This window comes from Rhinolophus sinicus, chromosome 14, assembly GCF_057876585.1.
Source record: "Rhinolophus sinicus isolate RSI-liver-muscle chromosome 14, RSI-T2T, whole genome shotgun sequence".
NCBI lineage: Eukaryota > Metazoa > Chordata > Mammalia > Chiroptera > Rhinolophidae > Rhinolophus > Rhinolophus sinicus.
Window position 1 is genome coordinate 101,630,157 of NC_142514.1, and position 27,617 is coordinate 101,657,773.

Consider the following 27,617-nt stretch of genomic DNA (forward strand, 5'->3'; position numbering starts at 1 on the left):
GAACCGGATTTTTATTGGGGAACAGTATGTACTTCCAGGACTTTTTCCAAGTCAAGTTGTTGTCCTTTCAGTCTTAGTTGTGGAGGGTGCAGTTCACCTCCAGGTCCAGTTGCCGTTGTTAGTAGCAGGGAGCACAGCCCACCATCCCTTGCGGGAGTTGAAACTGGCAACCTTGTGGTTGAGAGGATGCACTCCAACCAACTGAGTCATCCGGGAGCTCGGTGGTAGCTCAGCTCAAGGTGCCATGTTCCTTCTTAGTTGCAGGGGGTGCAGCCCACCATCCCTTGCGGGAGTCGAGGAGTCGAACCGGCAACTTTGTGGTTGAGAGCCCACGCTCCAACCAACTGAGCCATCTGGTACTGGCCCACGTGGGAATCGAACCGTCAGCCTTCGGCGTTAGGAGCATGGAGCTCCAAATGCCTGAGCCACCGGCCGGCCCCTTCACCCCATTCTTTAAAAAAAATATTTTTGTTAAAATATTGCTAACATACAATATTATATTAGTTTGAGGTGTACACCATAGTTATTCAACATTTATACACCTAAAGAAGTGATCACCATGATAAGTTAAGTAACCATCTGACACCATACCATGCTATCACAGTATTATTGACTATATTCTCCAACCTGTACATTACATCCCCATGACTTATTTTATACCTGGAAATTTGAACCTCTTATTCCCTTTCTCTTTTCCCCCTACCCCTTTAAAATTTTTTTCAATTACAGTTGACATTCAATATTATTTTATATTAGTTTCAGGTGTACAGCATAGTGGCTAGACATTTATATAATATACGAAGTGATCCCCTTGATTAGTCTAGTATTCACTTGGCACAATACATAGTTAATTTCACTCCATTCTTAAACAGGCTCTTTTCCTGGAGAAGCTTAGAAAAGGAAAGTTAGTAGGACAAATTATAGCATCTGTTCTGAGGGTTCCACCTGATAGTCATCATCTCCCTTCTTTGTCACCCATTCTGGATTGCTCCAGCCTCAGCTAGCGCTTCTGCTGACCTAAGGGAAGACACCTTGAGGAAGCTAAACTCCTGGTTGGCATGCCTTTTCCGGCTCTGAACCCTTGCGTTCTAGGATCCCCTGAAGCACTGACTTCTCCTGATAACAAAGAGAGATTCATTCTGCTGAGAGGGTGAATCGTTTTTTGTTTGTAGGCAGCAGGTGGCTTAGTTTAATAGGACAATGCTGTGTACCATGGTAGAAATATTCTTCCTCTGGGAACCATGACCTCTAGAAACTTAGAGTCTAAAGTTAATGAGACAGGAAGCACAAATTTCCTAAATGGTTCACTTAGAGTAATGTTACTTATGGATACTTCTACTTCCAACTCTTAGTTCCTGGATGCATATATTCTCCCTAAAGGGGACACAGTACCATATTATACTCATTGATTTAAGATGTACGCCACATTGTAAAGGATAGTACCTCAGACTGCAGGGTGTCATCTCTAATTTGTTACCTTACATGTGTCTTCAAAAAGTTGGCTATTCCATTGATCACTCAGAGGACAGCTTCAGGATGATGTGGTATATGATAGGACCTGTGGATCCCATGGTTATATCTATACACCTTTGTTATAAAGTGGGTCCCATGGTACGTTGTGATGCTATGCAAGATCCCGTGCTGATGCAACAACATGGATGACTCTAGAGGATATTATGTTAAGTGAAATAGGTTAGACTGAGAAAGACAAATACCATATGTTCTCACTTATATGTGGAATCTAAAGAACAACAACAACACCCCACCCCACCCAACAAACAAAACAGAAACAGATTCATAGACACAGAGAAGAAACTGATGTTTGCCAGAGGAAGGGAGGTTAGGGAGCTGGATGAAAAAGGTGAAGGATTAAAAAATACAGATTGGCAGTTACAAAATAGACATGGGGGTGTAAAGTACAGCATAGAGAATATAGTCAGTAAGGTTGCAACAACTATGTATAGTGCCAGGTGGGTACTAGACTAATTGGGGGATCACTGCATAAATTATATAAATGTCTAACTACTATGCTGTACACTTGAAACTAATATAAAATAATATTGAACGTTAACTGTAAAAAAAGAAACAAGTAATTAAAAAATTAAGAATAATAGTCCAATTGAACAACAACAAAAAAGACCCAATGCTGATTAATTAGGCAGTATGTGAACTCTTGGATGGTAGGGCTAGCTAAGGCATTTCAGATAAGGAAGTCAAACACATACCCAGACTATGAGGTCTGACAATTAAGTTTGTGAACTTGCCACCATGTGCTTACATTGGCAGCACTGTACAAACAGCTCGGTAAGGTTTCATAACTTTGGTATATCAGTGTCTCACAGCTGTGTTTGTGTCAATATGTGACGGTGTCTTGCTGAGTGGCGTTCATCATTGTTGTTGTGTGTTTTTGTGTGTCGTAGCGAGAATGTCTGAGCTTGAATTAGAGCAATGAACAAACGTTAAATTTTTTGTTAAACTGGGCAAGAGTGGAAGTGAAATCAGGGACATGTTAGTCCAAGTTTATGGGGATAATGCCATGAAGAAAACGGCAGTGTACAAATGGTTTAAACGTTTTTCTGAGGGGAGAGAACGCGTCACTGATGAAGAGAGGTCAGGGCGGCCAGTAATGAGCAGAACTGATGGAAACATTGCAAAAATTTGTCGAATTGTGCATCAGAATCGTCGGCTGACTGTGAGAAGCACAGCAGACTAAGTAAATATCGATAAAGAAACAAGAAAATCTTAACTGAAAATCTTGGCATGAGAAAGGTGTGTGCAAAAATGGTCCTGAAGGAGCTCACTGATGAACAAAAGCAAAGGAGAGTTGAAGTTTGCCAAGACCTTTTGGAGAGGCAAGACGATGTTTGGGGCCATGTTATCACTGGTGATGAAACATGGGTGTACCAATACGACCATGAAATAAAGTGTCAAAGTACACAATGGAAGTCAGCCAATTTTCCATGACCAATAAGTTCTGTCAGTCCAAATTAAGAGTCAAAACGATGTTGCTAACCTTTTTTGATATCGGAGGGATTATTCACTATGAATTTGTACCAACTGGACAAACAGTTAACCAAGTTTACTATTTGGAAGTGCTGAAAAGGTTGAGGGAAAAAGTTAGAAGAAAGTGACCTGAACTTTTTGCCAACAATTCATGGCTCTTGCATCACGACAATGCACCAGCTCACACAGCACTGTCTGTGAGGGAGTTTTTAGCCAGTAAACAAATAACTGTATTGGAACACCCTCCCTACTCACCTGAGCTGGCCCCCAATGACTTGTTTCTTTACCTGAAGATAAAGGAAATATTGAAAGGAAGATATTTTGATGACATTCAGGACATCAAGGGTTATACGACAATAGCTTTTATGGCCTTTCCAGAAAAAGAGTTCCAAAGTTGCTTTGAAGGGTGGACTGGGTGCTGGCATTGGTGCATAACTTCCCAAGGGTAATACTTCGAAGGTGACTGTAGTGATATTCAGCAATGAGGTATAACATTTTTTCTTTTTGCTTATCAATCATTTTCTTTTCTTTTCTTTTTTTATTAGTTTCAGGTGTACAAAACAATGTAATAGTTAGACATTTACCATTTATATCCCTTACACAGTGATAACCCCCCTCCCCCCATCTACCCCTCTGACATCGCACACAGCCATTACATTTCCACTGTCTTTATTCCTAATGCTGTACTCCACTTCTTGTAACTGTGTGTGTGTGTGTGTGTGTGTGTGTGTGTGTATATATATATATATATATATATATATATATATATATATATAATACATATATACGTATGTGTATATATATATATATAAAATTGTAGTTGACATTCATTATTGTTCAGCTTCAGCTTCAGGTGTACAGTGTAGCACTTTTTCTAACATGAGTTCATGAACTTAATTGTCAAGCCTTTGTATGTATCAATTCCTATCAAATGAATTGAACCCTTTCTAAGTTTGTTTGGAAAGGGGTCCAATGTAACCAAGTTGTAGCTGAATGGTTTCCTCCAGGGATTGTCCTAAGTCAGGCTCAGCATTGGGCTCTGTTTTGGCAGCAGCAGTAGCTAGATCAGCCTTGGTGAGTGGGAGCCCACATGTACCCAGAAATAGCCTCCACTAATGCCACCATTGCTACTACAATCATAACCCCATTGGTCCTGTATTGGCATGACCAAGGACAGAGGCTAATGACATTAGCTGGCCAAGTCACTTTCTTCTACGTTGTGTTGTAGTGCCTCTTCCATGATGGATGTTCTCTGGTGGGTGTTAACATGTGACACAAAGATATTCACACTTTATAACGGCTCCCATGGGGCCATATACATGCCTCTTCTCCATACTTCCTTGCCCCCAATTTTCTAACATTGCTCATTCTAGACCCCTGACCAATAAATTAAATCATTTACCACTGCTCATTAATTTGTACGTATTCTTACACCCAGGCCCCTTCTCTTTCCACATAAAGTGGATGACCAGTTACAGTGCCAACAGCTTTGCTCTTTAGGAGGACTTCCCCTAACTACTGTCTGTCAAGGCCACTCCTGTGTGGACCTGTAGGGCTGCAGCAACCCACTTTAGCTTCACTTACTGAGCTGACGTCAGTCAACAAGGCTCAGGCTTTGTTCTCTGCTGTCAGCTAGTCCTTGGGGAGGGCCCATCATGCAGCTGTAGGTTTTCTTGAGGATGAAGTGTTGGTGCAGCAGTGGTGGATGATATGGGTCTGTGGGCCAGGTACTCCTGCAGGTTGTATCCTCTGGTGCTGCTCATGCCTGATCCAGATTGCATTCCTTCCATCTTATGATGGATTGTTGTACCCACCCAACTTTCTGACTTGGTAGAGCTGACAGTGCCTACCTTATAACAGGCAGTCTTGATTTAATGGTCGATTGATGTCCCATAGTCAGTTACTCAACTCTACCAGTATATCTACTCTAGTAGCATGCCAGGAGCTGCTTTTCAAATGGTATTCAGTTCTTTACTGCAGATGGAATGGTCTTGCTGCAGAATCCTAGGTATCAACATTATGATTCTCCTACTAGAGCTTGTGATAAACTCCAACAGCATCTTTTCCCACCACAGATACTAATTACCATCAGATGTGCCAAAATATGGCCCAAGTTGCAGAGCTGCTTGCAACGCAACCTGGACTTGCTGCAGAGCTGTTTACTGCTCTGGGCTCCACTCAAAGCTGGAAGAGTTCCATGTCACATAGTAAATAAACCAAGCATAGAATATGCTCCTCCAAAACATAAGAGGCATATAAGGTATTTTGTTTCTTTCTTAGTGGTGAGGGCAGTGCAAAGCCCAATAATATGTCCTCTACTTCAGAAAAGATGGCCTGGATGGTCCAAGACCCTGGACTCCTAGAAAGGTCACTTATGTGTCAGGCCCCTAAATCTTTAGGGTTTATTGACCATGTCCCAAGGCCTCGAAGTACTTGCCACTTCTTGGTTATTTGATTTGACTAGCATGATATCATTGATATAGTGAGCCAATGAAATGTTCTAAAGAATGTCCAGATTATTCAGGTCTCTTCAGTCTATGTTATGACAGAGAGTGGAGTAGTTAATACAGCCCCAGGCAAGACCAGGAAAGTGTTAATATATTGTCACTTGTGTGTGAATGCTTGAATAAAGATTACATTTGGCTTAGCTGCTGCAATTGGGGCTACTACTTGGTTAAGTTTACAGTAGTCCACTCATGCGCAAGGATTCCCCACTTTTTTCAAAGGCCAAATTAGTGAATTAAATGGGGATGTGATAGGACCACCATCCCTGCATCCTTTAAGCCTTTCAAAGTGATACTAATCTCTGCCATTCCCTTTAGGATGCTATATTGTTTTTTATTTACAACCTTGGTTGGGAGTCATAGAAAAGTTTCAAGTGCCTCCACTGACTTTTCCTAATATAATAGCTCTTACTAACAAGTCAGGAAACTGAGGTGAAAGTTCTATCATGTGCTATGTCCGTAAATGTCCCTTGGGCCATTTGAAAGTCATGAGGGATGTAGGACAGTCCCTCCCTTTGTTTTGCTGACCTGTTCTGAGCATTGCAAGGTGCCAGTATTTGGTTGAGTATATGTCTTTAGCATCCCACACAAACAACCCACACATTCCAAAATAACCTCTAGGGAACAGTACCATCTAAGTTGAGAATCACTATTCTAGAGCCTTCTTCCATCCTGGGTTCACAGAACCGTCTCTAGTTTCTTCCCAACATGAACAGAAGGAGGCAGCAATTGACCAGGAAATTAGTATTATGGGCACATAAATGCTTGCTGTGAGATGACTTTACTCTGAACTTTGCCCTCACTCAACCTTTACCACCAGCCACTAGACCAGTCTGGAAGTTCACTCTGTTTACTGGAAGTCTACTTATGTGTGTTCTCCTCTCTGGCTTCCCAAATGGTTCTTTTCTCCTCTCAAATTCTAGCAAACAGTGGCCCTATTTTTTTCTTTTTAAAGGATTGTTATTTTTTTTTTAATTGTGGCAAAATACACATAAAATGTACCTCCTTAACCATTTTTAAGTATACAGTTTAGTAGTGTTAAGTATATTCATATTGTTGTGTAGCCAATCTCCAGAATACTTTTCATGTTGCAGAATTAAAATTCTATACCCATTGAACACCAATACCCCATTCCTCCCTCTTTCCAGTCACTGGAAACTACCATTCTACTTTCTGTCTCTAGGAATTTGACTATTGGAGATACCTCATGTAAGTGGAATCATACAGTATGTATCTTTTTGTGACTGCTGTTTCAGCCTGCTACAAGGACTGGACGTATGTGTGAGCAAGTGGGGCTCAGTAGATTGATGGTGGCTGGACCCCAAATGTTATTGCTCTTGATGGGGTTCAGGATACACTACCCTAACTATGGCACCTTGACATATTGAATATTTTAAGTTGAAGGAGTTTGAGAAAAAGGCAAAAGCAGGAAGGTCACTTTGATGATCCCATACCTTTCTCCCCTGAAACAAGTAATAAAACCCTCAGATGCGAGGTGTCCTCCCTATGTTTGGAAGGAAGATGCATCATTATGTCCAAAGACAAAGGGACTCAGGAGAATCTGAACAGTTCTTCTGTTTCCTCAGATTATTACAGTTACGTCATACTGCTTAACCTATCACTCCTTCACAACTGTCTACTCTTTTTTTTTAAAATCTCCTATATTTGCTCATTTCTCTTTGTGATTCTTTCCTTTTTTTTTTTTTTAAAGATTTTATTGGGGAAGGGGAACAGGACTTTATTGGGGAACAGTGTGTACTTCCAGGCCTTTTTTCCAAGTCAAGTTGTTGTCCTTTCAATCTCAGTTGTGGAGGGTGCTGTTCAGCTTCAAGTTGTTGTTCTTTCAGTCTTAGTTGTGGAGGGCACAGCTCAGCTCCAGGTCCAGTTGCCGTTGCTAGTTGCAGGGGGCACAGCCCACCATCCCTTGCAGGAGTCGAACCAGCAACCTTGTGGTTGAGAGGATGCGCTCCAACCAACTGAGCCATCTGGGAGCTCAGCGGCAGCTCAGCTCAAGGTGCCGTGTTCAATCTTAGTTGCAGGGGGCACAGCCCACCATCCCCCGTAGGAGTCGAACCGGCAACCTTGTGGTTGAGAGGATGCGCTCCAACCAACTGAGCCATCTGGGAGCTCAGCGGCAGCTCAGCTCAAGGTGCTGTGTTCAATTTTAGTTGCAGGGGGCACTGCCCACCATCCCTTGTGGGAGTCGAGGAATTGAACTGGCAACCTTGTGGTTGAGAGCCCGCGCTCCAACCAACAACTGAGCCATCCGGGAAGCAGCTCAGCTCAAGGTGTCGGGTTCAACCTTAGTTGCAGGGGGCGGAGCTCACCATCCCTTGCGGGACTCGAGGAGTTGAACAGGCAACCTTGTAGTTGAGAGCCCACTGGCCCATGTGGGAATCGAACTGGCAGCCTTCAGAGTTAGGAGCATGGAACTCTAACCGCCTGAGCCACCGGGCCAGCCCCCACAACTGTGTACTCTTCATCAAACCTAGCGTAAAATACAGGTTTAACTGTTTCATTGAGTCTTCATTTCCTTATGAAGGCTCTCATGTCACAAAAAACTTATATTAAATAAATTTATAGGCTTTAGGTTACAAAAGAATTTGTAAACTTACATACTTTTTTAAGAGTTAATCTTTGTCAGTTTAATTTTCAGACTCAGCCAGTGCCCCTAAGATCGTTGAAGAAAATTTTTTTCTCTCCTACACTGTTGTAGGAACTCAATGGCAAGAATTCCAGGCTACAGTTGTAACTTGCCAATTGCTATGATGGGCAGTTCATCTGCATATCTCAGGCAGAGGACACAGAGTCTCAGAATAGGTATCACAAACAGGTGGCTGATTTAAGATTTTGTGAATATTTAGTGGCTTGCGGACAAAAAAGAGGTTCTATGGAAGATAAACTCATAGGGTGATCTGATCATAAATTCCTAACTGGGCAGGTCATAGTGGGTAGTAATGCCCTTGGCATCTAACTTCTTCAGTAGAAGGTTTATCTTTGCCTTAAGTACCCTGTCTATTGTTCTTGTGCATCTAGGTTAACACACCTTTGAAACACAGGAAGTAATGCCCCTAGAAGGGGGTATTAACCCTCAAGAGAGCACATAATCTTATTAACTATCCTGTAACCCAATCCCTGTCTTGTTGTCTCCCACCTCTAATGTTCTTTACATTCTCTCCTTAATTTCAAATGCATAGAACAATCTGCAAAATTGTTATTCTCCGGAGTATTTGAGATCTTGCTCCCCAGCATATGTCATCAGTTTGGCTCAAATAAACTCTCATAAACATTCTCTACAGGCTTGGACATTTCTTACATTGACAGCCTCGTAAATATTTGGTGTTTCATGTTCCTCATGAATATTTAATGCATACTTAGTTTGTCCATTCCTTCCTATATCAGCAGACATCTGCTTTACTCTCAAAGTATAACATGTCTCATAAGCTACTGGCTTCTACACTTAATTTCATCTATCCTCCTTGTGTGTTTCTTCCTCTTATTTTCTATAGAAGACTTGAATATTGTTAAATAATATAGCAAACACACCTTAACGGATTCAGGAGCCAATGTGAAGAAATTCCCACTGACCAAAGATGTTATACTCTTGAGAATCAATAAGGATAATATCTGTAATGTTTGAAATGCATCAAATATGTTTAATGCCTTGAGTTTATAATGACACTATAAACAAATAAAAAGCACAAAGAAAAATATCTCTAATTGATAACACTTGGACAATGCTGGTGAACTAACTCGTGCTCAAAACTGGTCTTTCCTATGTTAACTATTCCATTGGGTAACCATTTAATAGATGAGGGAGTACCTCTTCCTAAAAATAGTTTAGTAAATGGAGCACATGTTCAAAAAACAAAATTCAACCCAGTAAAATGGAAGATTTAATTGGCTTCATAAGTGAACCATGAATCGAGCAGTATTCCAGCTAGCAATTAGAAGGGTGCAGCAATAAGCTGTGCAAAATGGAAGATTCTTATAGACAGAATGAGGGTGGGACTAAGATATTAAAAAGTGCATTATTTCAGGCCAGGGTACCTTCCCTTAGGGGAAGGCAGGAGGTCTTATCAGACAGATAGCCTCACTAGTGTTGATTTGGAAATTTCAGACTGATTGGTTTAAAATTTGACTTCTGGGAGAGGTTGAAACTGCAATTTGGTTAGTTATTAAGTTTTGGTTTGATGATGTGGTTTAGCCAAAGTGACTCTATTTTGACTGTTTTTTTTTCAACACAAGAATGATAGAATTAGAATAGGACCATTTTGCAACACCTAATGAATGAATGGTTTTAGGCATTAAAGACTGCTAACATCACAAAAAGTGACAATCACACATTATGTACCCCTTGAAGGAAGAGCACAATACCCCCTATAAAGTTGTGTTGTTTACAAAAAGTCAACTCTGAATCTGATTGAGCCTCAGTCTAGACTACATCAATGATTCTTGGGTGTTCTCAACATCACCTGACAACTTGATAGAAATGCAAATTTTCAGGGGCTTCCATCGAGATGGCAGAATAAATAAATGCTGTGCTAGCCTCCTCCCATGAGCACATCAAAATTACTACTAAATTACAGAGCAGTCACCATCAAGAATCACAAGAAGTCTAGCTGAACAGAAGTCTCATAATTAAGACTATACAGAAGAAGCCACATTGAGACTAGTAGGAGTGGCAGAGATGTGGAACGCGCTGATCCCACATTCACGTATGGAAATCAGGAGGAATATCTCACCTGCAGAGGTCCTCTCTCAGGAATGAGGGGTTCCAGCCCCATACCAAGCTCCCCAGCCCAGGGTTCCAGTGCTGGGAAGAGAAGTCCCCATAACTTCTGGCTGTGAAAACCAATGGAGATTGTGGCTGAGTGAGACAGAGTGGCTGCTGGAGTCCCAGGTGTTTCTCTTAAAGGGTCTGCACACAGACATACTCACTGATGGGTTCACTCATTCTGAGCTCCAATGCTGGGGCAGCAGCTCAAAAGATGCCAGGGACGATGGTGAGGAACTGAATTGTCTGGCCTCAGGGTGAGCGCTGGAGGGGCAGCTTTCTCCCAGACAGAAGTGCTGGCAGAAGCCACTTTTCTTTCTTGGACACTCCCCATACCCAGCATCTGCTCCACTTACTAAATCTCTCAAAGGTTTGCAAACCCCAAACAAGCAGCATCTGGCCTCAGCATGCCCCATACCTCTTGCTAAGCAGCCCCAAGCCCAGCACTAGTGGTAGCTAGCCTCAGTTCACAGCTTATACTCTCCCAGGAACCTCCAAGCCCAGCACAGGTGGCAACCATCTGCAGATCACTTTGTAGCTCTTATCCAGTGGCCCCAGGCAGGGCAGAGGCATCAGTTGACCTTGGCCTGTGCCAGAGTCCCTCCCAAGAAGCCCCAGAACCAACATACTCAGTGGCCAGCTTCAGACCAAACCACAGCACTACGCAAATACCTCCACAAATGACACACTCAAAGGGTAGACTCAGCAGGCATCAGAGGCTTGTTAAAATGAATCCTGCTCTGTGGGGTCAGCCTCTGCACTATAACTACTCCACCATGGTCACAGCCAGTCCTTACAACTAATCAGCCTGAGAGTCAATTTCTCCCATTGCTTTGCCAACGGCAACCAAAGCACAAATACAACTGGAGGGCACACATAACCCACACAAGGGACACACCTGGAGCACACTGCCCAGGTAACCAAGGAGACTGTGCTACTGGGCCACACAGTATACCTACTACATAAGAACACTCTACCAAGACCAGGAGACATAGCCACTCTACCTAATTTATAGAAACACAGTGAGGCAGCTAAAATGAGGAATAAAAGAAACATTTCCTGAGTGAAAGAACAGAACAAAACTCCAGAAAAAGAACTAAACAAAATGGAGACAAAATAAATCTACCAGATGCACTGGTTATGAAGATGCTCAGTGATCTCAGTGAGAACTTAAAAAAGAGATAGGAAACAAAAAATGAAGATAGAAAGCATAAAATAAATGAAGAATACAATAATTGTAATGAAGAATACATTGGAAGGAATCAACAGGAGATTAAATAAAACAGAAGATTGAATCAGTGATTTGGAAGAAAAGGTAGCAGAAAGCACCCAAGCAGAATAGCAAAAAGAAAAAAGAATGCAAAAAAATGAGGATAGTTTATGGGGCCTCTGAGACAATATCAAGTGTACCAACATTTGCATTATAGGGGTACCAGAAGGAGAAGAGAAGATAGTAAGAAATTGAAAAACTACTTGAAGAAATCATCATGGAAAACTTCCCTATCCTGTGAAGGAAAAAGACATACAAGCCCAGAAAGCACAAAGAAGCCCAAACAAGATGAGCCCAATGTGGCCCACACCAAGACACATCATAATTAAAACACCAAAGGTTAAAAGTAAAGAGAGAATCTTAAAAGCAACAAAAGAAAAGTTACCTGCAAGGAGCTCCCAAAAGACTGTCAATTGATTTCTAAACAAAAACCTTGCAGGTAAGAAGGGATTGTCATAAAATATTGAACATAATGAAAAGTAAGAACCTACAACCAAGATTACTCTACCCAGCAAGGCTATCATATAGAATTGAAGGACAGATAAAAAAGAGTTTCTCAGACAAGAAAAAGCTAAAGGAGTTCATCACCACCAAACCAGTATTACAATAAATGTTAAAGGGATTTCTATAAGAAGGAGAAAAAAAGATCAAACATATAAATAATAAAATGGCAATAACTATCTATCTATCAACAATTACTTTAAATGTAAATGGATTAAATGGTCCAATCAAAAAGAGACAGGGTGTGGGGCCGGCCCAGTGGCTCAGGCTGTTAGAGCGCCATGCCCCTAACTCTGAAGGCTGCCGGTTGGATTCCCACATGGGCCAGTGGGCTCTCAACTACAAGGTTGCCAGTTCAATTCCTTGAGTCCCACAAGGGATGGTGGGCTCCACCCCCTGCAACTAAGATTGAACAAGGCACCTTGATCTGAGCTGCCACTGTGCTCCCGAATGGCTCAGTTGGTTGGAGCGCATCCTCTCAACCACAAGGTTGCCAGTTAGATTCCTTGATTCCCACAAGGGATGGTGGGCTGCGCCCCCTGCAGCTAGCAATGGCAACTGGACCTGGAACTGAAGCTGAGCTGCGCCCTCCACAACTAAGATTGAAAGGACAACAACTTGACTTGGAAAAAAATAAAATAAATAAAAATAAAAGTACCATTAAAAAAAAAAAGAGATAGGGTGGCTGGATGGATAAGAAAACAAAACTCTTACATATGCTGCATGCAAGCAATTTAGTTTAGATCGAAAGATACACACAGACTGAAAGTAAAGGGATAGAAAAAGATATTTCGTGCAAATGGAAACAAAAGCTCGGATAGCAATACGTAGACCAGACAAAATAGACTTTAAAACAAAGGATATAGCAAGAGACAAAGAAGGATCTGCGATTCTACTTCTGGGTATTTATCTGAAGAAACCAAAAACACTAATTCGAATAGACATGTGCATCCATATGTTCATTGCAGTATTATTTACAATAGCCAAGATATGGAAGCAACCTAAGTGTTTATCGATAGATGAATAAAGAAGAAGTTGTACGTACATGTACAATGGAATATTACTTGACCATAAAATGAATGAAATCTTGCCATCTTTCAACAACATGGATGGACATAGGGGGTATTACGCTACGCGAAATAAGTTAGGCAGAGAAAGACAAATACCATATGGTTTCACTTATATGTGCAATCTCAAAAACAAAATAAATGAACATACAAAGCAGAAAAAACACATAGATACAGAGAACATTTTGATGGTTGCCAGATGGGAGGGAGTTTGGGAGGATAGGTGAAAAAGGAGAAGAGATTAAGAAGTCCAAATTGGTAGTTATAAAATAGTCATGGGGATATAAAATAGCATAGGAATATAGTCTATAATATTGTAAAAACTATGTATGGTGTCAGATGGGTACTAGATTTATCAGGATGATCACTTCATAAGGTATATAAATGTGTAATCACTATGTTGTACATATGAAACTAATATAATATTGTATGTCAACTGCAATTTAAAAATAAAAAAATATTTTAAAAAAGAAATGAAAGTTTTCAGAACTCACCTCAGACTAGAATCAGAAACTCTGAAGGTGGGGCCCAGCAATCTGTTTATCAAGCCATTCAGATGATTCTGATGCCCACTAAAGACTGAACACCACTGCTATAAATCCAACATCAATTTACAGGAAATACAAAGGAACATATTACCCAACATCATCGTGATGCAGGCAAAAAAATCCATACTGTGGAAAACTCTATCTGACAAATGACCCAGTTTTTTAAAATGTAAATTTCAAGGAAATAAAAAAGAGATTAAGGGGAATATATAGGTTAAAATAGACTTAGGACATTTATGGACCAATTGCAAATTTTAGACCTTATTTGGACCCTAATTCAAATAAATAAACTGTAAAAACATTTTATGACGTTTATGAGTTAATTTAAAAAAATTTTGGGCCGGCCTGGTGGCTCAGACGGTTAGAGCTCCATGCTCCTAACTCCGAAGGCTGCCGGTTCGATTCCCATATGGGCCAGTGGGCTCTCAACCACCAGGTTGTCAGTTCAGTTCCTTGAGTCCGGCAAGGGATGGTGGGCAGCACCCCTTGCAATTAAGATTGAACATGGCACTTTGAGCTGAGCTGCCACTGAGCTCCCGGATGGCTCAGTTGGTTGGAGCGCGTCCTCTCAACCACAAGGTTGCTGGTTCAACTCCCGCAAGGGATGGTGGGCTGTGCCCCCTGCAACTAGAAATGGCAACTGGACCTGGAGCTGAGCTGCGCCCTTCAAAACTAAGATTGAAAGGATAACAACTTGACTTGGAAAAAAGTCCTGGAAGTACAGACTGTTCCCAAAAAAGTCCTGTTCCCCTTCCCCAATAAAATCTTTAAAAAAAAATTATTTTATTAGTTTCAGGTATACAAAGCAATGTAATAGTTAGACATTTAAACCCCTCATAAAGTGATAGCTCACCCCCAAGCTACTACCCCTCTGACATCTTCTATAGCTGCTACAATACCATCGACTATCTTCCCTAAGTTATACTCCACATCCTGTGACTATGTGTACCTATATATTTAGTCATAGTTGACATTCAATATTATTCTACTTCAGCTCTTCAGGTGTATAGAGCATTGGTCAGTCTATGACGTGATCCCCCTGATAAGTTCAGTGCTCATCTGGCACCTTATATGAGCTTTATAACATTGTTGATTGTATTCCTCATACTGTATTAACTATCAGTTTGTATTTCTTAATGGCTTCACCTTTTTCACCCTGCCCCCAACCCTATTCCCATCTAGCACCCTGATAGGTCTAGTATCTATCTAGCACCATACCTAGTTATTACAATATTGTTGACTATATTCCTTGTGCTATACCCTACATCTCCATGACTATTGTGTAACACTCAATTCATTCTTCTTTAATCCCTTCCGCTTTCATCTGTCCTTAATCCCCCTCCCATCTTAAAGAAGTCCCTCTAAGATTCCTTGTAATACTGGTTTGGTGATGATGAACTCCCGCAGCTTTTTCTTGTCTGGGAAGCTCCTTATCTGTCCTTCAATTCTGAATGACAGCCTTGCTGGGTAGAGCAATCTTGGTTGTATGTCGTTGCTTTTCATCACTTGGAATATTTCCTGCCACGCCCTTCTTGCCTGCAAAGTTTCTGTTGAGAAATCAGCTGACAGTCTTATGGGGGCTTCCTTGTAGGTAACTAACTGCTTTTCTCTTGCTGCTTTTAAGATTTCCTCCTTGTATTTAACCTTTGGCATTTTAATTATGATGTGTCTTGGTGTTGGCCTCTTTGGATTTATCTTGTTTGGGGCTCTGTGTGCTTCCTGGGCTTGAATGTCTATTTCTTTCACCTGGTTAGGGAAGTTTTCTGTCATTATCTTTTCAAATAGGTTTTCAATTCCTTGCTCTCTCTCTTCTCCTTTTGGTACCCCTACAATGTGAATGTTGGTACACTTGATATTGTCCCAGAGGCCCCTGAAACTCTCAATTTTTTGGATTCCTTGTTCTTTCTGCTGTTCTGGTTGGGTGTTTTCTGCTACCTTATCTTCTACATCGATGGTTGGATTCTCTGCTTCATCTTATCTACTGTTGATTCCCTGTAATATATTCTTCATTTCCATTATTGTATCCTTTATTTCTGACTGGTTCATTTTTATGATTTTTATGGTTTCCATCTCCATTTTTATGAGATCATTGAGCATTCTTATAGCCAGCGTTTGGAACTCTGCAAGTTCATAGATTGCTTATCTCCATTTCGCTTAGTTCTTTTTGTGGAGCTTTGTTCTGTTCTTTCATTTGGGACATGTTTCTTTGTCTCCCCATTTTGGCTGCCTCCCTGTGTTTGTTTCTATGTATTAGGTAGGGTTGCCATGTCTTCCAGTCTTAGTAGAGTGGCCTTATGTAGTAGGTGTGCTGTGGCGTTCACTGGCGCAGTCTTCCTTGTCACCTGAGCTTCACGCTCCAGGTGTGTCCCTTGTGTGAGTTGTGTGTGCCCTTCTCTTGTAGTTGAGCCTCGGTTGATAACTGCACATCAATATCAGGAACTGACCCTTGGGCTCACTGGTTGTGAGGACTGGCCTTGACTACAGTGGAAGAATTGTTATGCAGGGGCTGATCGTAGGGAGCAGGATCTGCCTCAGCAGGACTCTGGTGCCTGCCCAACCCACCCCTTGGGTGTGTCATACTTGCAGATGGCTAGGCGATGCTCCAGCTCATTTTGAAGCTGGTCACTGGGGGCACCAGCCTCAGGGCCACCTTGGATGGGATCTGTTGTAGCTCTCCTTCAGCCACAGCCTGTGCCCCACCTGGAGCCACCTAGCTGGAGCCAAAAAGAAATCCACAGAGGGCTGCCACCTGTGCTGTTCCTGGAAACACCTTGAGAGGCCAAGCCACGAACCAAGGCTGGCTGCCACTAGTGCCAGCATAGGACTGCTCAGCCAGAGATACGGGACACACTCAAGCCAGATGCTGCTTGTCTGTGTTCCACAAACCTTTAAGAGACCCTAGGAAAGTCTGCAGCTTGATCCAAATCAAGCAGTTTACATGAGAAAGCCACTGAAAGCAGCCTGGGTGTGCCCAAAAGTTGGGTGGGGCCGGGTCTCAAATTGCCAGGGCAGGGCGAACAAACGGCAGAGACTCAGAAAGAAGATTCTGTACTCAAAGAATTCTGTGGTCACACGCTGGTTAGGGGGAGGACTCAACAAAGAAACAATGGCCTCCACTAGCTCCCCTGTCCAGGAGAAAGCTGCCTCTTCAGTCCCAGTCCCAAGACAGACAACTCTATTCCCCACTATTTGTCCCTGCCACCTTTCTAGCTGCTGTCCCAGCGCTGGAGCTCAGAGTGAACCATTCCACTGGTGGGTAAGTCCAGGTTCAGTCCCTTTAAGAGGAGCACCTGTGAGTGCAGCCGTACTCAGTCCCACTCAGTCCCAATCTCCGCTGGTTTTCACAACCAAAAATTATGGAGACTTCTCTCCCTGGCACTGGAACCCTGGGAAGGGGTGGAGCTGGTATCTCTCACTCTTTTAGGAGATGGGGGACCCCCACCACCAAAATAGCCATCCCGATCTTTCATGGTCACATGCAGGTGTGGGACCAGCCTGCTCCATGTCTCTGACCCTCCTACTAGTCTGGAGGTGGCTTCTGCATGTCATCAGTTGAAAGGCTTCAGTTCAGCTTGATTTTAGGTGGTTCTCAATAATGGTTGTTTTGCAGATTAGCTGTAATTTTGGTTTGGTTGTGAGAGAAGGTAAACACAGTGTTTACCTACTGTGCCATCTTGGTTGTCTCTATCTTAAAAATTTTAACACTGCACATTTTATATATAGGAAATATCAATTCTTTTCAGGTGTGATAATGGCATTGAAGTTATATTTATGAGTAAAATGATATGATGTCTTCAAGTTGTTCAAAATGGTATCAGATGAGTAGTTGAAGGTGAAATGGAAAAAGGTTGAACGCGATTGATGTGATGGACTGGGTGCTAGGTATCTAGGGTTTATTATACTGTTTTGTCTATTTTTGCGTATGTTTGAAATTTTCCATAGTAAAAGTTAAAAACAAATTGCCTTTGACTTTGTGATAATCCATGGGAAGAACTTTATATTTAGACACAGAATCCCCAGAACAAGCTCTAGTTCTATCATTTATTTTGTAGTGGGAGTGAGCTGGGTAGCTGGGTAAATTAATGGCTTCATGTCTGTCATCTTCAGTTTCTTCATTTGTAAAATACAGTGATGAGAATTAAATGATGCAATGTACTCAAATGCTTTGCACAGAGCTTTGCAGATGGAGCTATGAGCTCCTTGAAGCCAGATATGGCATCTCCTAAAATTTTTTCAGCACAGTGTTGGGCCTATCACTGGTACTCTATAAGTGTTTAGCCTCAGTTTGCTTATTCAAATAAATCATTATTTATTAAATGAATGGGTACATTCAAAATTCTAAGCTTCATAACCCTAGATTTCAGGGGTTTTGCTTATTCATTCAATAATTAAAACTTATAATGAATGGATGAAAGTGGGAGACAGACTGTGACAATTATTATTTAATATGTTACATTATACATATTCAAATAGAATCTACTATATGTAGTATAGATAATATTTGCTTCCCTCCTTTCATGATGGCTCCGAGGCTGCAGACAGTGGAAGGTGAGAAGTTCTTGTTCAGAGTAGATTTTTCCGTCATAGAGATGATTGTCACTTAGATACAAAAATAAAGCAAAATTAAAGCTGGGACTCAGTTTTAGGACTTCACCCTTGAAGCAATTTTGAGTTCCACCAGAGGGAGCCCCATACTGCTCAGTTTCACTGGAGACTGTTCCGTAACTGTGCATTCACTGATTTAGCAAATGTGTATTGAGTGACTACTATGTGCCTAGCAGTTTTAGGAGCTGAGGATACACAGATGAATAAGCAATGGACTCTGCCCTGAAGGAACTCAGTCTAGAGTGGAGACAGATATATAAAGAAGTAATGGTGGCATATTGTCTATAATAAAGGTGTCGCAGGCATAAGGGAACTTCCCTGACTCCAGGGGTCAGGGAAGCCTTCATAGAATGTGAACTTAATTACGAAAGAAAAATAAGAATTCCAAGTGGACAAAGTAGACAGAATAGTATGTACAGATAAATATGTGGAGGTAAGAACAAGCATTGTTTAGTTTTGCATAGCTAAGAATAAGTTTCAAGGAGCCCGGAAAATGGGGAATTGGGGCTGAATAGTTGGCAGGGGCCAGATCATGAAAAGCCTTAATCCATAAAGAGAAGAGCCATTTAAAATATTCATCTAACTTAATCACTATATGAGAGATCTTAAAGTAAATTCCATGATATCCTTATCATAATTATGTACAAAATAGTTTTTTTGTCTTTCAAAGGATCCTCAGGGACCATTTACATATTTCACAGGATCATCACTCTCGTGATTTTATAATCAGTGCCCAGTTTGCTCACTCACTTCCTCACTTTCTTTGAATTTGATCTATATGACTTTTAAATGTGTCAAAAGATCAAACTCTCAATAGATTTGCCATCATTATGATCTCAAGAAAAATTGTGGTTCAGCGTTCTAAGGCAATTTCAAAAAAGTTATTCTAGAAATCTTTGGCATAGTGTCAGAATCATTAGAACAAAAGCTTGCACTCAAGGTGACAGCTTTAAATAATAATTTTTGCTCTTTCTTTAAAAGAAGACATTTCCGCTGGTTCCTGCTAGTGTAGCTCAGCAGACATTGACACTCAGGGGGCACATAACACTGGGGCAGACTGGAAGAAAACAGTAATGATGCTGAGATTTTGTCCTGTCTTCCCCTTTGTGAAATGGAGCCGACCCCCTCATGAGTGGATTAGGAGTGCTTTCCCTCTCTTGCTCTGACTCACCTGAGAAGAGTCACATCCTGTTTGCCTGGACAAGTGGCTGGCTGTTCTTCCCACCCAGAAATGCTTTTGAGCCAACACGTCCAACCTGCTTGTTCCCTTGAAGGTATCAGGCCTCATTGGGAAATGGAGGGGAGGGCAGAGAGACTGAAATGCTTTAGCTAACTCAGCACTTTTGCTTCTCAGCATCCAACAGGTATATGACGAAGAAAAGTGGTCCTGAGGCCTGTAGCAGACTTTCTGTGGAAGAGCAACCTGACTGACTGTCTTTGGTTTTGTTTCTGAGTAAGACTGAGTTTTAAAGATGAAGCATTTTTAATCAGAACAGTAGACTCTTAGAATGAAAAGGGCTAGAAGGGTCTTTGGAAGTCACTGGTCCAATCCCCTGATTTTATAAATGTGGAAACAGAGGACATGACAGTTTTTTGTTTTGTTTTTTAAATAGGGTGACTCTACCTCCCAGTATCTCTGGGACAGTCCTGGTTTATGCCTGTTTTTCCAGTGTAAATATCAATAATGCCTCTTTCACTCTCAAAAGTGTCCCAGTTTGGATGGTAAATGATATGGTCACCCACACCCTACCTTAAGAGAAAAGAAAAACTATGAATAGGTAGAGAACAGTGAGAAGGAATGTTAGAGGGAATTAACAGGTGTACAGAGATGAAAATAAGAATGAATTTAGAATGTCAGATCTCTTTCTTTAGTGATTTTGTTGCGAAATTACATTCCCTTTCATGAGTTTTTGCTTCTCAAGACAAATAAAGAATAATAAATATAAATTTAAAAATCTTAGTTAATTTGGAGTTTCTTATTTCTAGTAGTATGGTTAAATACTGTTTGTCTGTTACAAACAAATTACTACACATCATTCATATAAAAATACTAAAGAAACAAACTAGATCAGGGAAAAAACCTCAAAATGGTAGTGGCTTTTTGGTCAAAAAACAACCTGACTTTGGTTTTCTCGGTGTTTCCTAAACCAGTGCTCAGCAAACTCTAGTGTATAACAAATATGTGGTTCTAGCGCATGTGACTAACACAAGGCTCACATCATATGAAGTGGAACATCATATGCCTCCTGCCATGCAATTTGCAAGGCCCATTGTGTTCTATACTCTATACAATGAGTCGTCTGATCATGGCCTTGGATGCTGTGGCAAGGTCAAATTACTTATAATAGCTTTAAACACTAAGTCTCAGGTTTTGTATTTATCTCCTAGAGGACCAGTGACAGTTTCCAGGTAGTCTGCAGACCACACTTTGAGAAGCACTGTCACAGAAAGTTCTAGAAAGATGTGATGTATAAATGAAAGAAAAAGAGAACTATAGGAAAAATGGTGGCATGAGGTGGGCCTCTGTAGGGCTCCCCTGGAATTTACAACGAATCGAACAACAGAGACTCCATAGGGGACTCCCTGCACAGCAGACAGGCAAGACGAGGAGGCCCACTACCGAAATCACCTACAGGTGGGAGAATCGCACAAGCGGGGGAAGGAGGGAGGGGGAGAAGTGCGGAGACGGAGCTGCTTGGGCGCAGCACACGGACCTGGCTCGGTGCTCCGAGCTCGGTGCTTCCCGAAACTACCACAACTGCAGCTGCGGGACAGGGAAGAACTCGGACTGCTAGGGCTCCGCTTATGGCCCACAGGGCTGAGGGGGCAGCATATAACACGGCTGAACCCAACGCTCACGGCAGAGACCTCGGAGAAAAGACTGAGGGAAAAAGGCTGAAAACGGTGGTTTAAGCCCTCACTGCTGAGCAGAGAACAGAAGCCTTAGGCACTGAGACTGGCCGCCCCCTCCCTCCCCTCCCAGAGCTTGCCCCGGCCTCACCTGCCCAGTGCTAGAAGCAGAACATGAGCAGTGTCAGATCAAAAGAACAGAATATTTGCTGTTCTGAGAACTGTGGACCGCAGACACAAGTTCGCAGTCCAGCTGGTTCCGGCAGGGGGCCGGGAGGGGAGAAGCTGTGGAAGCAGGACCGGCTGTGGTGGCGGTCGCCGCCATTGCTCTGGGCCACCTCTCACAACTTACCCTGCCCCTGGCCCCACCTATCTGGGCGGATCCCTGCAGGGGTAAACAGAACTGCTGAAACATACGGGCTCTGAATCAGGAGCTGGAAGAGCTTTGGAACATCAAAAGCTCTCCGCATACCCACCGGGACACTGCGCCTTGTGACCCAGGTGAACTATTAATAGAGGAGAAGCCCGTCTCCCAGGGAATCCCCCCATTGTGTGAGAAGCTGGAATAGTGCAGAGAAAACATAGCACTACCATGTAGGAGAAGAAATATAAGCTGCAGTCGGAGAAAAAATAAAACATTCTACCAACAAATACTGGAAAACAAAAGAAAGACCGCTTCCTATCAACCTGTTGCAGAAGCCACTCCTGTAGATGTCTAGGAAGAGAAATAGTAAACCGGTAACTGCCATGAATAACCAAGGCAACAAGATAGCTCAGAAAGAAAGTGAAAAATCTCCAGAAAAGGCAGTTAAAGATACAGAAATATGTGACTTAAATGACAGAGAATTCAAGATTACAGATCTGAAAAAACTCAACGAGATGCAAGAAAACACAGATAAGCAGTTAAATGAACTCAGAAACACAATCAAAGAACAGCATGAGCATTTTACGAAAGAGATTGAAATTTTGAAAAAGAACCAAATAGAATTTCTGGAGATTAAGAACTCAATAGAAGAAATTAAGAATGAAATAACCAGCTTAGGTAGTAGAGTTGACCAGAATGGAGGAAAGAATCAGTAACATCCAAGATAGAAATCTGGAAATTCCACAGATGGAAGAAGAAAGAGACTTGAGACTTAAAAGAAATGAAAGAACTCTACAAGAACTTTCTGACTCCATCAGAAAGAGCAATATAAGAATAATGGGCATACCAGAAGGAGAAGAAAGAGACAAGGGAACAGAGAATATATTCAAACAAATTGTCGATGAGAACTTTCCAAACTTGTGGACAGAACTGGACCCTCGAATCCAAGAAGCAAATAGAACACCTAATTACCTCAATCCCAACAGGCCTTCTCCAAGGCACATTGTATTGAAGCTGTCTAAAATCAACGACAAAGAAAGAATCCTCAAAGCAGCCAGGGAAAAGAAGACGGTAACTTACAAAGGAAAGCCCATTAGGTTATCATCAGATTTTTCAGCAGAAACTCTAAAAGCCAGGAGGGAGTGGAACCAAATATTCAAACTATTGAAAGAGAGAAATCATGAGCCAAGAATAATATATCCAGCAAAGATATCCTTTAGATATGAAGGAGGAATAAAGACCTTTCCAGACATACAGAAGCTGAGGGAATTTTCTAATACACGACCTGCACTACAAGAAATACTAAAGGAGGCTATTCGACCACCATCAACAGGGACAATTTGTGGCAACCACAACTCAAAAAGGGGGAGAGTAAAGGCCTGAACCGGAATATGGGAATGGAGAAAGTAAGCGTGCTGAAGAAAATGGAATACTCTAAATATCAAACTTCCTTTTACATAAACTTAAGGGTAACCACTCAAAATAAATCCAGAATTGAAATATATACTGTAATAAAAGAAGAAACAGAGGGAAACATCATAGAATACCACCACACAGAAATAATAGACAACAACAAAAAGGCAAAGAAACAATGGAGACACAGCCTTACCAGAAAACTAAAGATAGAATGACAGGAAATCCTCACATATCAATAATCACCCTAAATGTAAATGGACTGAACTCACCAATAAAAAGGCACAGAGTAGCAGATTGGATCAAAAAACTAAACCCAACCATATGCTGTCTCCAAGAGACACATCTCAGCTAAAAGGACAAGTATAGACTGAAAGTGAAAGGGTGGAAATTGACACTCCAAGCAAATGGTACCCAGAGAAAATCAGGTGTAGCCATAATGATATCAGATGAAACAGACTTCAAGGTGAAAAATATAACAAGAGACAAAGATGGACATTTCATAATGGTGAAGGGGACTATACAACAAGAAGACATAACAGTCATCAATATTTATGCCCCCAATCAGGGAGCACCAAAATATACCAAGCAACTACTAACAGAACTAAAGGGAGAAATTGACCAAAACACAATTATACTAGGGGACTTAAATACATCATTGACAGCTATGCATAGATCATCCAAACAGAAAATAAATAATGAAATAGCAGCCCTAAATGACACATTAGATGAAATGGACATAATTGACATTTATAGAGCACTTCATCCTAAAACATCAGACTATACATTCTTTTCTAGTGTACACGGAACATTCTCAAGGATAGACCATTTATTGGGACATAAAATCAGTCTCAACAAATTTAAGGAGATTGAAATCACACCAAGCATATTCTCTGATCACAGGCTTTGAAATTGGATATCAACTGCAAAAAGAAAGCGGGAAAAAACACAAATACATGGAGATTAAACAACATACTTTTAAAGAACGACTGGGTCAAAGAAGAAGTTAGAGGAGAGATCAAAAGATAGATAGAAACAAATGACAATGAAAATACATCCTACCAAAATTTTTGGGATGCAGCGAAAGCAGTTTTAAGAGGCAAATTTATCTCATTACAGGCCTATCTCAAGAAACAAGAAAACTCCCAAATAAATAGCCTCACGTTACACCTTAAAGAACTAGAAAAAGAAGAACCAGTAAAACCCAAGGTCAGCAGAAGAAAGGAAATAACAAAAATTAGAGCAGAACTAAATGAAATAGAGAACAAAAAGACAATAGAAAAAAATTAATGTGACAAAGAGCTGGTTCTTTGAATAGATTAACAAAATTGACAAACCCTTGGCTAGACTCACTAAAATAAAAAGAGAGAAGACACTAATTAACAAAATCAGAAATGAAAAAGGGGAAGTTATCACGGACACCACAGAAATACAAAGGATCATCCAAGAATACTATGAAGGACTATATGCCACCAAATTCAACCACCTAGAAAAAATGGACAAGTTCTTAGAAACATATAGCCTTCCAAGGCTGAACCATGAAGAACTGGAAAATCTAAACAGACGGATCACCAGTAACGAAATTGAATCAGTCATCCAAAACCTTCCCAAAAGCAAAAGTCCGGGACCAGATGGCTTCACTAGTGAATTCTACCAAACCTTCAAAGAGGATCTAATACCAATCTTGCTCAAACTCTTCCAAAATATTGAAGAAGAGACAGTACTCCCTAACTCATTTTATGAGGCCAACATTACCCTGATACCAAAACCTGGTAAGGACAGCACAAAAAAAGAAAACTACAGACCAATATCTCTGATGAATACCGATGCAAAAATCCTAAATAAAATTCTAGCAAATCGAATACAACAATGCATTAAAAAGATTATTCATCATGACCAAGTGGGGTTCATCCCCGGGGCACAAGGATGGTTCAACATACGCAAATCCATCAATGTGATTCATCACATGAACAAAATAAAGGACAAAAATCATGTGATTATATCAATTGATGCAGAAAAGCATTTGACAAGATACAACATCCATTTAATGATTAAAACACTTAATAAAATAGGTATAGAAGGAAAACACCTTAACATGATAAAGGTCATATATAACAAGCCCTCTGCTAATCTCATAATTAATGGTGAAAAACTGAAGCCCTTTGCTCTACGTTCAGGAACACGACAGGGATGTCCCCTATCACCTCTGCTTTTCAACATAGTGTTGGAAGTCCTTGCCAGAGCAATCAGGCAAGAGAAAGAAATAAAAGGCATCCAAATTGGGAATGAAGAAGTTCAATTGTCACTCTTTGCAGATGACATGATGCTGTATATAGAAAACCCTAAAGACTCCACCAAAAAGCTATTAGAAACAATCAACGAATACAGTAAAGTTGCTGGCTACAAAATCAACGTACAAAAGTCCATTGCTTTCCTATATACTAACAATGAAATCTCAGAAAAAGAAATGCAAAAAACAATTCCTTTTGCAATTGCAGCAAAAAGAATAAAATACCTAGGAATAAACTTAACCAAGGATGTGAAAGATCTATATGCTGAAAACTATAAGACATTTTTGAAAGAAATTGAAGAAGACACAAAGAAATGGAAAGACATTCCGTGCTCATGGATTGGAAGAATCCACATAGTTAAAATGGCCATATTACCCAAAGCAATATACAGATTCAATGCAATCCCCATCAAAATCCCAATGGCATTTTTAAAAGAAATAGAACAAAAAATCATCAGATTTGTTTGGAACCACTGAAGACCCCGAATAGCCAAAGCAATCTTAAGAAAAAAGAACAATAATGGAGGTATCACACTTCCTGACTTTGGCTTGTACTGCAGGGCTACAATAATCAAAACAGCATGGTATTGGCAGAAAAACAGACACATAGACTAATGGAATAGAATTGAGAACCCAGAAATAAAACCGCATAAATATGGACAGATAATTTTTGATAAAGAAGCTAAAAACATACAATGGAGGAAAGACAGCCTCTTCAATAAATGATGCTGGGAGAATTGGATAGCCACGTGCAAAAGAATGAAACTGGACTGCTATCTGTCACCATGTACCAAAGTTAATTCAAAATGGATCAAAGACTTAAGCATAAGACCTGACACAATAAACTGCATAGAAGAAAACATAGGTACTAAACTTATGGACCTTGGGTTCAAAGAGCATTTTATGAATTTGACTCTAAAGGCAATGGAAGTAAAACCTAAAATAAACAAATGGGACTATATGAAACTTAAAAGCTTCTGCACAGCAAAAGAAACCATCGACAAAATAAAGAGGCCACCAACTGAATGGGAGAAGATTTTTGCTAACAGTGCCTCCGGTAAGGGGCTAATATCCAGAATATACAAGGAACTCATGCAACTCAACAACAAAAAACAAACAACCCAATTGAAAAATGGGCAGAGGACTTGAAGAGACATTTCTCCAAAGAGGACATACAAATGGCAAATAGACATATGAAAAAATGCTCAACATCACTAATCATCAGAGAAATGCAAATCAAAACCACAATGAGATATCACCTCACCCCAGTCAGAATGGCTATCATCAACAAGACAAATAGTAACAAGTGTTGGAGAGGCTGTGGAGAAAAAGGAACCCTCATACACGGTTGGTGGGAATGCAGACTGGTGCAGCCGCTATGGAAGGCAGTGTGGAGGTTCCTCAAGAAATTACGAATACAATTGTCATATGACCCAGCAATCCCTCTCCTGGGTATCTACCCAAAAAATCTGAAAACATTTATCCATAAAGACACATGTGCTCCAATCTTCATTGCAGCTTTGTTTACGGTGGCCAAGACATGGAAACAACCAAAATGTCCTTCGATAGATAAATGGATAAAGAAGTTGTGGTATATATACACAATGGAATACTATTCGGCAGTAAGAAAAGATGATATAGGAACATTTGTGACAACATGGATGGATCTTGAGAGTGTAGTGCTGAGCGAAATAAGTCAGACAGAAAAAGCAGAGAACCATGTGATTTCACTGATATGTGGTATATAAACCAAAACAACAAAAGAACAAGACAAACAAATGGGAAACAGAAACTCATAGACACCTACAATAGTTTAGTGGTTACCAGAGGGTAAGGGGGAGTGGGGGGTGGGAGATGAGGGTAAAGGGGATCAAATATATGGTGATGGACGGAGAACTGACTGGGTGGTGAACACACAATGGGATTTATAGATGATGTAATACAGAATTGTACACCTGAAATCTATGTAATTTTACTAATAATTGTCACCCCAATAAATTTAAAAAATAAATTAAAAAAAAAAAAGAAAGAAAGAAAAAGAAACCCAAACTGGGTCCATGTTAGCATCCTGAAAGCCCTGAGAAGTACTGTAGCTAAAAACAAAACAAAACAAAAATCTGTTTAATTTTGTTTAACCTTAATTTCCCTTTGAGTACAGAATCTTCTTTTCATTCAGCACCTACTCACACCTTGAGCAGTGGTGTTTGTTTGAATGCCATTTAGGGCGTATTAGGGTAATGTCTTCAAGATTTCTTGCAGTTCTGAGAATCTGACCCCTGATCCTGTGTTCTCTTCCAATCTACCCTTATCTCTTGGAACAGATATCACCTATGGAGTTACAGATTCCATTTGTTTCACTTGTGATGTCATCTCAAACATAATGTGTCTGCAACCCGTTTTTTCTCCCTGGGATGTTTGCTGCAAG

General features: G+C 40.8%; 1 protein-coding gene and 1 long non-coding RNA gene across 2 annotated transcripts in view; one reads left to right on the plus strand and one right to left on the minus strand.

Annotated features, from left to right (window-relative positions):
* The window catches only part of CD3E (CD3 epsilon subunit of T-cell receptor complex), a 67,202-nt gene that overhangs the window by 13,989 nt on the left and 25,596 nt on the right, over nucleotides 1-27,617 (minus strand). The window lies entirely within an intron of this gene.
* Nucleotides 15,154-19,858, plus strand: LOC141572173 (uncharacterized). The gene is made up of 3 exons (XR_012497377.2): nucleotides 15,154-16,926; nucleotides 19,393-19,549; nucleotides 19,630-19,858. It is a non-coding gene; the product is annotated as an uncharacterized LOC141572173 (long non-coding RNA).